Source organism: Saccoglossus kowalevskii, chromosome 4 (assembly GCF_978046115.1).
Source record: "Saccoglossus kowalevskii chromosome 4, keSacKowa6.1, whole genome shotgun sequence".
In the NCBI taxonomy this organism is placed as follows: domain Eukaryota; kingdom Metazoa; phylum Hemichordata; class Enteropneusta; family Harrimaniidae; genus Saccoglossus; species Saccoglossus kowalevskii.
In genome coordinates, this window is record NC_140644.1 from 30547079 (window position 1) to 30561322 (window position 14244).

General features: G+C 36.3%; 1 protein-coding gene across 1 annotated transcript in view; it reads right to left on the reverse strand.

Annotated features, from left to right (window-relative positions):
* The window catches only part of LOC144344279 (uncharacterized), a 148826-nt gene that overhangs the window by 126190 nt on the left and 8392 nt on the right, over window positions 1–14244 (reverse strand). The window lies entirely within an intron of this gene.

Genomic DNA, 14244 nt, shown 5'->3' on the forward strand with positions numbered 1-14244 from the left:
TACTTGGGATTACGGCACAAGTCTGTTTGACTATCTTTCTATACTTGGGATTACGGGACAAAACTGTTTGACAATCTTTCTATACTTGGGATTACAGGACAAATCTGTTTGACTATCTTTCTATACTTGGGATTACAGGACAAAGTTTGTTTGACTATCTTTCTATACTTGGGATTACGGGACAAAACTGTTTGACTATCTTTCTAAACTTGGGATTACAGGACAAATCTGTTTGACTATCTTTCTATACTTGGCAATACGGGACAAGTCTGTTTGACTATCTTTCTATACTTGGGATTACGTGACAAATTTTGTTTGACTATCTTTCTATACTTGGGATTACGGGACAAGTCTGTTTGACTATCTTTATATATTTGGGATTACGGGACAAAACCGTTTGACTATCTTTCTATATTTGGGATTACGGGACAAAACTGTTTGACTGTCTTTCTATACTTGGGATTACGGGACAAAACTGTTTGACAATCTTACTATACTTGGGATTACAGGACAAATCTGTTTGACTATCTTTCTGTACTTGGGATTACGGGACAAGTCTGTTTGACTATCTTTCTATACTTGGGATTACAGGACAAATTTGTTTGACTATCGTTCTATACTTGGGATTACGGGACAAAACTGTTTGACTATCTTTCTATACTTGGGATTACAGGACAAATCTGTTTGACTATCTTTCTCTACTTGGGATTACGGGACAAATCTGTTTGACTATCTTTCTATACTTGGGATCACGGGACAAAACTGTTTGACTATCTTTCTATACTTGGGATTACAGGACAAATCTGTTTGACTATCTTTCTATACTTGGGATTACGGAACAAAACTGTTTGACTATCTTTCTGTATTTGGGATTACAGGACAAATCTGTTTGACAATCTTTCTATACTTGGGATTACGGGACAAGTCTGTTTGACTATCTTTCTGTATTTGGGATTACGGGACAAATCTGTTTGACTATCTTTCTATATTTGGGATTACGGGACAAAACTGTTTGACTATCTTTCTATACTTGGTATTACGGCACAAGTCTGTTTGACTATCTTTCTGTATTTGGGATTACGGCACAAGTCTGTTTGACTATCTTTCTGTATTTGGGATTATGGGACAAATCTGTTTGACTATCTTTATATATTTGGGATTACGGGACAAAACCGTTTGACTATCTTTCTATACTTGGGATTACGGGACAAAACTGTTTGACTATCTTTCTGTATTTGGGATTACGGAACAAAGTTTGTTTGACTATCTTTCTATATTTGGGATTACGGGACAAAACCGTTTGACAATCTTTCTAAACTTGGGATTACAGGACAAATCTGTTTGACTATCTTTCTATACTTGGGATTACGTGACAAATTTTGTTTGACTATCTTTCTATACTTGGGATTACGGGACAAGTCTGTTTGACTATCTTTATATATTTGCGATTACGGGACAAAACCGTTTGACTATCTTTCAATACTTGGGATTACGGGACAAAACTGTTTGACTATCTTTCTGTATTTGGGATTACGGGACAAAGTTTGTTTGACTATCCTTCTATACTTGGGATTACGGGACAAAACTGTTTGACTATCTTTCTATACTTGGGATTACGGGACAAAGTTTGTTTGACTATCTTTCTATACTTGGGATTACGGGACAAGTCTGTTTGACTATCTTTCTGTATTTGGGATTACGGGACAAAGTTTGTTTGACTATCCTTCTATACTTGGGATTACGGGACAAAACTGTTTGACTATCTTTCTATATTTGGGATTACGGGACAAAACTGTTTGACTATCTTTCTATACTTGGGATTACGGGACAAAACTGTTTGACAATCTTTCTAAACTTGGGATTACAGGACAAATCTGTTTGACTATCTTTCTATACTTGGTATTACGGGACAAAGTTTGTTTTACTATCTTTCTATACTTGGGATTACGGGACAAGTCTGTTTGACTATCTTTCTATACTTGGGATTACGGGACAAAACTGTTTGACTATCTTTCTATATTTGGGATTACGGGACAAAACTGTTTGACTATCTTTCTATACTTGGGATTACGGGACAAAACTGTTTGACAATCTTACTATACTTGGTATTACAGGACAAATCTGTTTGACTATCTTTCTGTACTTGGGATTACGGGACAAGTCTGTTTGACTATCTTTCTATACTTGGGATTACAGGACAAATCTGTTTGACTATCTTTCTATACTTGGGATTACGGGACAAAGTTTGTTTGACTGTCTTTCTATACTTGGGATTACGGGACAAGTCTGTTTGACTATCTTTCTATACTTGGGATTACAGGACAAATCTGTTTGACTATCGTTCTATACTTGGGATTACGGGACAAAACTGTTTGACTATCTTTCTATACTTGGGATTACAGGACAAATCTGTTTGACTATCTTTCTCTACTTGGGATTACGGGACAAATCTGTTTGACTATCTTTCTATACTTGGGATTACGGGACAAGTCTGTTTGACTATCTTTCTATACTTGGGATTACGGGACAAAGTTTGTTTGACTATCCTTCTATACTTGGGATTACGGTACAAATCTGTTTGACTATCTTTCTGTATTTGGGATTACGGGACAAAGTTTGTTTGACTATCCTTTTAGACTTGGGATTACGGGACAAAACTGTTTGACTATCTTTCTGTATTTGGGATTACGGGACAGAGTTTGTTTGACTATCCTATACTTGGGATTACGGGACAAAACTGTTTGACTATCTTTCTGTATTTGGGATTACGGGACAAAACTGTTTGACTATCTTTCTGTATTTGGGATTACGGGACAAAACTGTTTGACTATCTTTCTATACTTGGTATTACGGCACAAGTCTGTTTGACTATCTTTCTATACTTGGCATTACGGGACAAGTCTGTTTGACTATCTTTGTATACTTGGCATTACGGGACAAGTCTGTTTGACTATCTTTCTATACATGGGATTACGGGACACAACTGTTTGACTATCTTTCTATACTTGGCATTACGGCACAAGTTTGTTTGACTATCTTTCTATACTTGGGATTACGGCACAAGTCTGTTTGACTATCTTTCTATACTTGGGATTACGGGACAAAACTGTTTGACTATCTTTCTAAACTTGGGATTACAGGACAAATCTGTTTGACTATCTTTCTATACTTGGAATTACGGGACAAAGTTTGTTTGACTATCTTTCTATACTTGGGATTACGGGACAAGTCGGTTTGACTATCTTTCTATACTTGGGATTACATGACAAAACTGTTTGACTATTTTTCTAAATTTGGGATTACAGGACAAATCTGTTTGACAATCTTTCTATATTTGGGATTACGGGACAAAGTTTGTTTGACTATCTTTCTATACTTGGGATTACGGGACAAGTCTGTTTGACTATCTTTCTATACTTGGGATTACGGGACAATACTGTTTGACTATCTTTCTATACTTGGGATTACAGGACAAATATGTTTGACTATCTTTCTATACTTGGGATTACGGGACAAAGTTTGTTTGACTATCTTTCTATACTTGGGATTACGGGACAAGTCTGTTTGACTATCTTTCTATACTTGCGATTACGGAACAAAACTGTTTGACTATGTTTCTATACTTGGGATTACAGGACAAATCTGTTTGACTATCTTTCTATACTTGGCATTATGGGACAAGTCTGTTTGATTATCTTTCTATACTTGGGATTACGGGACAAAACTGTTTGACTATCTTTCTATACTTGGCATTACGGCACAAGTCTGTTTGACTATCTTTCTATACTTGGGATTACGGGACAAAACTGTTTGACTATCTTTCTATATTTGGGATTACGGGACAAAACTGTTTGACTATCTTTCTATACTTGGGATTACGGGACAAAACTGTTTGACAATCTTTCTAAACTTGGGATTACAGGACAAATCTGTTTCACTATCTTTCTATTCTTAAGATTACGGGACAAAGTTTGTTGGACTATCTTTCTATACTTGGGATTACGGCACAAGTCTGTTTGACTATCTTTCTATACTTGGGATTACGGGACAAAACTGTTTGACTATCTTTCTAAACTTGGGATTACAGGACAAATCTGTTTGACTATCTTTCTATACTTGGAATTACGGGACAAAGTTTGTTTGACTATCTTTCTATACTTGGGATTACGGGACAAGTCTGTTTGACTATCTTTCTATACTTGGGATTACATGACAAAACTGTTTGACTATTTTTCTAAATTTGGGATTACAGTTCAAATCTGTTTGACTATCTTTCTATATTTGGGATTACGGGACAAAGTTTGTTTGACTATCTTTCTATACTTGGGATTACGGGACAAGTCTGTTTGACTATCTTTCTATACTTGGGATTACAGGACAAATCTGTTTGACTATCTTTCTATACTTGGGATTACGGGACAAAGTTTGTTTGACTATCTTTCTATACTTGGGATTACGGGACAAGTCTGTTTGACTATCTTTCTGTATTTGGGATTACGGGACAAATCTGTTTGACTATCCTTCTATACTTGGGATTACGGTACAAATCAGTTTGACTATCTTTCTGTATTTGTGATTACGGGACAAAGTTTGTTTGACTATCCTTCTATACTTGGGATTACGGGACAAAACTGTTTGACTATCTTTCTAAACTTGGGATTACAGGACAAATCTGTTTGACTATCTTTCTATACTTGGGATTACGGGACAAAGTTTGTTTGACTATCTTTCTATACTTGGGATTACGGGACAAGTCTGTTTGACTATCTTTCTATACTTGAGATTACAGGACAAAACTGTTTGACTATCTTTCTAAACTTGGGATTACAGGAAAAATTTGTTTGACTATCTTTCTTTACTTGGGATTACGGGACAAAACTGACTATCTTTCTATACTTGGGATTACAGGACAAATCTGTTTGACTATCTTTGTATACTTGGCATTACGGGACAAGTCTGTTTGACTATCTTTCTGTATTTGGGATTACGGGACAAAACTGTTTGACTATCTTTCTATACTTGGGATTACGGGACAAAACTGTTTGACTATCTTTCTATACTTGGCATTACGGCACAAGTTTGTTTGACTATCTTTCTATACTTGGGATTACGGCACAAGTCTGTTTGACTATCTTTCTATACTTGGGATTACGGGACAAAACTGTTTGACTATCTTTCTAAACTTGGGATTACAGGACAAATCTGTTTGACTATCTTTCTATACTTGGGATTACGGGATAAATTTGTTTGACTATCTTTCTATACTTGGGATTACGGGACAAGTCTGTTTGACTATCTTTCTATACTTGGGATTACAGGACAAAACTGTTTGACTATCTTTCTAAACTTGGGATTACGGGACAAAACTGTTTGACTATCTTTCTATACTTGGCATTACGGGACAAGTCTGTTTGACTATCTTTCTGTATTTGGGATTACGGGACAAAACTGTTTGACTATCTTTCTATACTTGGGATTACGGGACAAAACTGTTTGACTATCTTTCTATACTTGGCATTACGGCACAGGTTTGTTTGACTATCTTTCTATACTTGGGATTACGGCACAAGTCTGTTTGACTATCTTTCTATACTTGGGATTACGGGACAAAACTGTTTGACTATCTTTCTAAACTTGGGATTACAGGACAAATCTGTTTGACTATCTTTCTATACTTGGGATTACGGGATAAATTTGTTTGACTATCTTTCTATACTTGGGATTACGGGACAAGTCTGTTTGACTATCTTTCTATACTTGGGATTACAGGACAAAACTGTTTGACTATCTTTCTAAACTTGGGATTACGGGACAAAACTGTTTGACTATCTTTCTATACTTGGGATTACAGGACAAATCTGTTTGACTATCTTTCTATACTTGGCAATACGGGACAAGTCTGTTTGACTATCTTTCTGTATTTGGGATTACGGGACAAATCTGTTTGACTATCTTTCTATACTTGGGATTACGGCACAAGTCTGTTTGACTATCTTTGTATACTTGGCATTACGGCACAAGTCTTTTTGACTATCTTTCTATACTTGGGATTACAGGACAAATCTGTTTGACTATCTTTCTATACTTGGCATTACGGGACAAGTCTGTTTGACTATCTTTCTGTATTTGGGATTACGGGACAAATCTGTTTGACTATCCTTCTATACTTGGGATTACGGTACAAATCTGTTTCACTATCTTTCTGTATTTGGGATTACGGGACAAAGTTTGTTTGACTATCCTTCTATACTTGGGATTACGGGACAAAACTGTTTGACTATCTTTCTGTATTTGGGATTACGGGACAGAGTTTGTTTGACTATCCTTCTATACTTGGGATTACGGGACAAAACTGTTTGACTATCTTTCTGTATTTGGGATTACGGGACAAAACTGTCTGACTATCTTTCTGTATTTGGGATTACGGGACAAAACTGTTTGACTATCTGTCTGTATTTGGGATTACAGGACAAATCTGTTTGACAATCTTTCTATACTTGGGATTACGGGACAAGTCTGTTTGACTATCTTTCTGTATTTGGGATTACGGGACAAAACTGTTTGACTATCTTTCTATACTTGGCATTACGGCACAAGTCTGACTATCTTTCTATACTTGGGATTACGGCACAAGTCTGTTTGACAATCTTTCTATACTTGGGATTACAGGACAAATCTGTTTGACTATCTTTCTATACTTGGGATTACAGGACAAAGTTTGTTTGACTATCTTTCTATACTTGGGATTACGGGACAAAACTGTTTGACTATCTTTCTAAACTTGGGATTACAGGACAAATCTGTTTGACTATCTTTCTATACTTGGCAATACGGGACAAGTCTGTTTGACTATCTTTCTGTATTTGGGATTACGGGACAAATCTGTTTGACTATCTTTCTATACTTGGGATTACGGCACAAGTCTGTTTGACTATCTTTGTATACTTGGCATTACGGCACAAGTCTTTTTGACTATCTTTCTATACTTGGGATTACAGGACAAATCTGTTTGACTATCTTTCTATACTTGGCATTACGGGACAAGTCTGTTTGACTATCTTTCTGTATTTGGGATTACGGGACAAATCTGTTTGACTATCCTTCTATACTTGGGATTACGGTACAAATCTGTTTCACTATCTTTCTGTATTTGGGATTACGGGACAAAGTTTGTTTGACTATCCTTCTATACTTGGGATTACGGGACAAAACTGTTTGACTATCTTTCTGTATTTGGGATTACGGGACAGAGTTTGTTTGACTATCCTTCTATACTTGGGATTACGGGACAAAACTGTTTGACTATCTTTCTGTATTTGGGATTACGGGACAAAACTGTCTGACTATCTTTCTGTATTTGGGTTTACGGGACAAAACTGTTTGACTATGTGTCTGTATTTGGGATTACAGGACAAATCTGTTTGACAATCTTTCTATACTTGGGATTACGGGACAAGTCTGTTTGACTATCTTTCTGTATTTGGGATTACGGGACAAAACTGTTTGACTATCTTTCTATACTTGGCATTACGGCACAAGTCTGTTTGACTATCTTTCTATACTTGGGATTACGGCACAAGTCTGTTTGACTATCTTTCTATACTTGGGATTACGGGACAAAACTGTTTGACAATCTTTCTATACTTGGGATTACAGGACAAATCTGTTTGACTATCTTTCTATACTTGGGATTACAGGACAAAGTTTGTTTGACTATCTTTCTATACTTGGGATTACGGGACAAGTCTGTTTGACTATCTTTCTATACTTGGGATTACAGGACAAAACTGTTTGACTATCTTTCTAAACTTGGGATTACAGGACAAATCTGTTTGACTATCTTTCTATACTTGGGATTACGGGACAAAACTGTTTGACTATCTTTCTATACTTGGGATTACAGGACAAATCTGTTTGACTATCTTTCTATACTTGCGATTACGGGACAAAACTGTTTGACTATCTTTCTATACTTGGGATTACGGGACAAAACTGTTTGACTATCTTTCTAAACTTGGGATTACAGGACAAATCTGTTTGACTATCTTTCTATACTTGGGATTACGGGACAAAACTGTTTGACTATCTTTCTGTATTTGGGATTACGGGACAAATCTGTTTGACTATCCTTCTATACTTGGGATTACGGTACAAATCTGTTTCACTATCTTTCTGTATTTGGGATTACGGGACAAAGTTTGTTTGACTATCCTTCTATACTTGGGATTACGGGACAAAACTGTTTGACTATCTTTCTGTATTTGGGATTACGGGACAGAGTTTGTTTGACTATCCTTCTATACTTGGGATTACGGGACAAAACTGTTTGACTATCTTTCTGTATTTGGGATTACGGGACAAAACTGTCTGACTATCTTTCTGTATTTGGGATTACGGGACAAAACTGTTTGACTATCTGTCTGTATTTGGGATTACAGGACAAATCTGTTTGACAATCTTTCTATACTTGGGATTACGGGACAAGTCTGTTTGACTATCTTTCTGTATTTGGGATTACGGGACAAAACTGTTTGACTATCTTTCTATACTTGGCATTACGGCACAAGTCTGTTTGACTATCTTTCTATACTTGGGATTACGGCACAAGTCTGTTTGACTATCTTTCTATACTTGGGATTACGGGACAAAACTGTTTGACAATCTTTCTATACTTGGGATTACAGGACAAATCTGTTTGACTATCTTTCTATACTTGGGATTACAGGACAAAGTTTGTTTGACTATCTTTCTATACTTGGGATTACGGGACAAGTCTGTTTGACTATCTTTCTATACTTGGGATTACAGGACAAAACTGTTTGACTATCTTTCTAAACTTGGGATTACAGGACAAATCTGTTTGACTATCTTTCTATACTTGGGATTACGGGACAAAACTGTTTGACTATCTTTCTATACTTGGGATTACAGGACAAATCTGTTTGACTATCTTTCTATACTTGCGATTACGGGACAAAACTGTTTGACTATCTTTCTATACTTGGGATTACGGGACAAAACTGTTTGACTATCTTTCTAAACTTGGGATTACAGGACAAATCTGTTTGACTATCTTTCTATACTTGGGATTACGGGACAAAACTGTTTGACTATCTTTCTGTATTTGGGATTACAGGACAAATCTGTTTGACAATCTTTCTATACTTGGGATTACGGGACAAGTCTGTTTGACTATCTTTCTGTATTTGGGATTACGGGACAAATCTGTTTGACTATCTTTCTATATTTGGGATTACGGTACAAAACTGTTTGACTATCTTTCTATACTTGGTATTACGGCACAAGTCTGTTTGACTATCTTTCTGTATTTGGGATTACGGGACAAATCTGTTTGACTATCTTTCTATACTTGGGATTACAGGACAAGTCAGTTTGACTATCTTTCTGTATTTGGGATTACGGGACAAATCTGTTTGACTGTCTTTCTATACTTGGGATTACAGGACAAAACTGTTTGACTATCTTTCTATACTTGGTATTACGGCACAAGTCTGTTTGACTATCTTTCTGTATTTGGGATTATGGGACAAATCTGTTTGACTATCTTTATATATTTGGGATTACGGGGCAAAACCGTTTGACTATCTTTCTATACTTGGGATTACGGGACAAAACTGTTTGACTATCTTTCTGTATTTGGGATTACGGGACAAAGTTTGTTTGACGATCTTTCTATATTTGGGATTACGGGACAAAACCGTTTGACAATCTTTCTAAACTTGGGATTACAGGACAAAAGTGTTTGACTATCTTTCTATACTTGGGATTACGGGACAAAACTGTTTGACAATCTTTCTAAACTTGGGATTACAGGACAAACCTGTTTGACTATCTTTCTATACTTGGGATTACGGGACAAAGTTTGTTTGACTATCTTTCTATACTTGGGATTACGGGACAAGTCTGTTTGACTATCTTTCTGTATTTGGGATTACGGGACAAAGTTTGTTTGACTATCCTTCTATACTTGGGATTACGGGACAAAACTGTTTGACTATCTTTCTATATTTGGGATTACGGGACAAAACTGTTTGACTATCTTTCTATACTTGGGATTACGGGACAAAACTGTTTGACAATCTTTCTAAACTTGGGATTACAGGACAAATCTGTTTGACTATGACTATCTTTCTATACTTGGTATTACGGGACAAAGTTTGTTTGACTATCTTTCTATACTTGGGATTACGGGACAAGTATGTTTGACTATCTTTCTATACTTGGGATTACGGGACAAAACTGTTTGACTATCTTTCTATATTTGGGATTACGGGACAAAACTGTTTGACTGTCTTTCTATACTTGGGATTACGGGACAAAACTGTTTGACAATCTTACTATACTTGGGATTACAGGACAAATCTGTTTGACTATCTTTCTGTACTTGGGATTACGGGACAAGTCTGTTTGACTATCTTTCTATACTTGGGATTACAGGACAAATCTGTTTGACTATCGTTCTATACTTGGGATTACGGGACAAAACTGTTTGACTATCTTTCTATACTTGGGATTACAGGACAAATCTGTTTGACTATCTTTCTCTACTTGGGATTACGGGACAAATCTGTTTGACTATCTTTCTATACTTGGGATTACGGGACAAAACTGTTTGACTATCTTTTTATACTTGGGATTACAAGACAAATCTGTTTGACTATCTTTCTATACTTGGGATTACGGGACAAAACTGTTTGACTATCTTTCTATACTTGGGATTACGGGACAAAACTGTTTGACTATCTTTCTAAACTTGGGATTACAGGACAAATCTGTTTGACTATCTTTCTATACTTGGGATTACGGGACAAAACTGTTTGACTATCTTTCTATACTTGGGATTACAGGACAAATCTGTTTGACTATCTTTCTATACTTGCGATTACGGGACAAAACTGTTTGACTATCTTTCTATACTTGGGATTACGGGACAAAACTGTTTGACTATCTTTCTAAACTTGGGATTACAGGACAAATCTGTTTGACTATCTTTCTATACTTGGGATTACGGGACAAAACTGTTTGACTATCTTTCTGTATTTGGGATTACGGGACAAATCTGTTTGACTATCCTTCTATACTTGGGATTACGGTACAAATCTGTTTCACTATCTTTCTGTATTTGGGATTACGGGACAAAGTTTGTTTGACTATCCTTCTATACTTGGGATTACGGGACAAAACTGTTTGACTATCTTTCTGTATTTGGGATTACGGGACAGAGTTTGTTTGACTATCCTTCTATACTTGGGATTACGGGACAAAACTGTTTGACTATCTTTCTGTATTTGGGATTACGGGACAAAACTGTCTGACTATCTTTCTGTATTTGGGATTACGGGACAAAACTGTTTGACTATCTGTCTGTATTTGGGATTACAGGACAAATCTGTTTGACAATCTTTCTATACTTGGGATTACGGGACAAGTCTGTTTGACTATCTTTCTGTATTTGGGATTACGGGACAAAACTGTTTGACTATCTTTCTATACTTGGCATTACGGCACAAGTCTGTTTGACTATCTTTCTATACTTGGGATTACGGCACAAGTCTGTTTGACTATCTTTCTATACTTGGGATTACGGGACAAAACTGTTTGACAATCTTTCTATACTTGGGATTACAGGACAAATCTGTTTGACTATCTTTCTATACTTGGGATTACAGGACAAAGTTTGTTTGACTATCTTTCTATACTTGGGATTACGGGACAAGTCTGTTTGACTATCTTTCTATACTTGGGATTACAGGACAAAACTGTTTGACTATCTTTCTAAACTTGGGATTACAGGACAAATCTGTTTGACTATCTTTCTATACTTGGGATTACGGGACAAAACTGTTTGACTATCTTTCTATACTTGGGATTACAGGACAAATCTGTTTGACTATCTTTCTATACTTGCGATTACGGGACAAAACTGTTTGACTATCTTTCTATACTTGGGATTACGGGACAAAACTGTTTGACTATCTTTCTAAACTTGGGATTACAGGACAAATCTGTTTGACTATCTTTCTATACTTGGGATTACGGGACAAAACTGTTTGACTATCTTTCTGTATTTGGGATTACAGGACAAATCTGTTTGACAATCTTTCTATACTTGGGATTACGGGACAAGTCTGTTTGACTATCTTTCTGTATTTGGGATTACGGGACAAATCTGTTTGACTATCTTTCTATATTTGGGATTACGGTACAAAACTGTTTGACTATCTTTCTATACTTGGTATTACGGCACAAGTCTGTTTGACTATCTTTCTGTATTTGGGATTACGGGACAAATCTGTTTGACTATCTTTCTATACTTGGGATTACAGGACAAGTCAGTTTGACTATCTTTCTGTATTTGGGATTACGGGACAAATCTGTTTGACTGTCTTTCTATACTTGGGATTACAGGACAAAACTGTTTGACTATCTTTCTATACTTGGTATTACGGCACAAGTCTGTTTGACTATCTTTCTGTATTTGGGATTATGGGACAAATCTGTTTGACTATCTTTATATATTTGGGATTACGGGGCAAAACCGTTTGACTATCTTTCTATACTTGGGATTACGGGACAAAACTGTTTGACTATCTTTCTGTATTTGGGATTACGGGACAAAGTTTGTTTGACGATCTTTCTATATTTGGGATTACGGGACAAAACCGTTTGACAATCTTTCTAAACTTGGGATTACAGGACAAAAGTGTTTGACTATCTTTCTATACTTGGGATTACGGGACAAAACTGTTTGACAATCTTTCTAAACTTGGGATTACAGGACAAACCTGTTTGACTATCTTTCTATACTTGGGATTACGGGACAAAGTTTGTTTGACTATCTTTCTATACTTGGGATTACGGGACAAGTCTGTTTGACTATCTTTCTGTATTTGGGATTACGGGACAAAGTTTGTTTGACTATCCTTCTATACTTGGGATTACGGGACAAAACTGTTTGACTATCTTTCTATATTTGGGATTACGGGACAAAACTGTTTGACTATCTTTCTATACTTGGGATTACGGGACAAAACTGTTTGACAATCTTTCTAAACTTGGGATTACAGGACAAATCTGTTTGACTATGACTATCTTTCTATACTTGGTATTACGGGACAAAGTTTGTTTGACTATCTTTCTATACTTGGGATTACGGGACAAGTATGTTTGACTATCTTTCTATACTTGGGATTACGGGACAAAACTGTTTGACTATCTTTCTATATTTGGGATTACGGGACAAAACTGTTTGACTGTCTTTCTATACTTGGGATTACGGGACAAAACTGTTTGACAATCTTACTATACTTGGGATTACAGGACAAATCTGTTTGACTATCTTTCTGTACTTGGGATTACGGGACAAGTCTGTTTGACTATCTTTCTATACTTGGGATTACAGGACAAATCTGTTTGACTATCGTTCTATACTTGGGATTACGGGACAAAACTGTTTGACTATCTTTCTATACTTGGGATTACAGGACAAATCTGTTTGACTATCTTTCTCTACTTGGGATTACGGGACAAATCTGTTTGACTATCTTTCTATACTTGGGATTACGGGACAAAACTGTTTGACTATCTTTTTATACTTGGGATTACAAGACAAATCTGTTTGACTATCTTTCTATACTTGGGATTACGGGACAAAACTGTTTGACTATCTTTCTATACTTGGGATTACGGGACAAAACTGTTTGACTATCTTTCTAAACTTGGGATTACAGGACAAATCTGTTTGACTATCTTTCTATACTTGGGATTACGGGACAAAACTGTTTGACTATCTTTCTGTATTTGGGATTACAGGACAAATCTGTTTGACAATCTTTCTATACTTGGTATTACGGCACAAGTCTGTTTGACTATCTTTCTGTATTTGGGATTACGGCACAAGTCTGTTTGACTATCTTTCTGTATTTGGGATTATGGGACAAATCTGTTTGACTCTCTTTATATATTTGGGATTACGGGACAAAACCGTTTGACTATCGTTCTATACTTGGGATTACGGGACAAAACTGTTTGACTATCTTTCTGTATTTGGGATTACGGAACAAAGTTTGTTTGACTATCTTTCTATATTTGGGATTACGGGACAAAACCGTTTGACAATCTTTCTAAACTTGGGATTACAGGACAAATCTGTTTGACTATCTTTCTATACTTGGGATTACGTGACAAATTTTGTTTGACTATCTTTCTATACTTGGGATTACG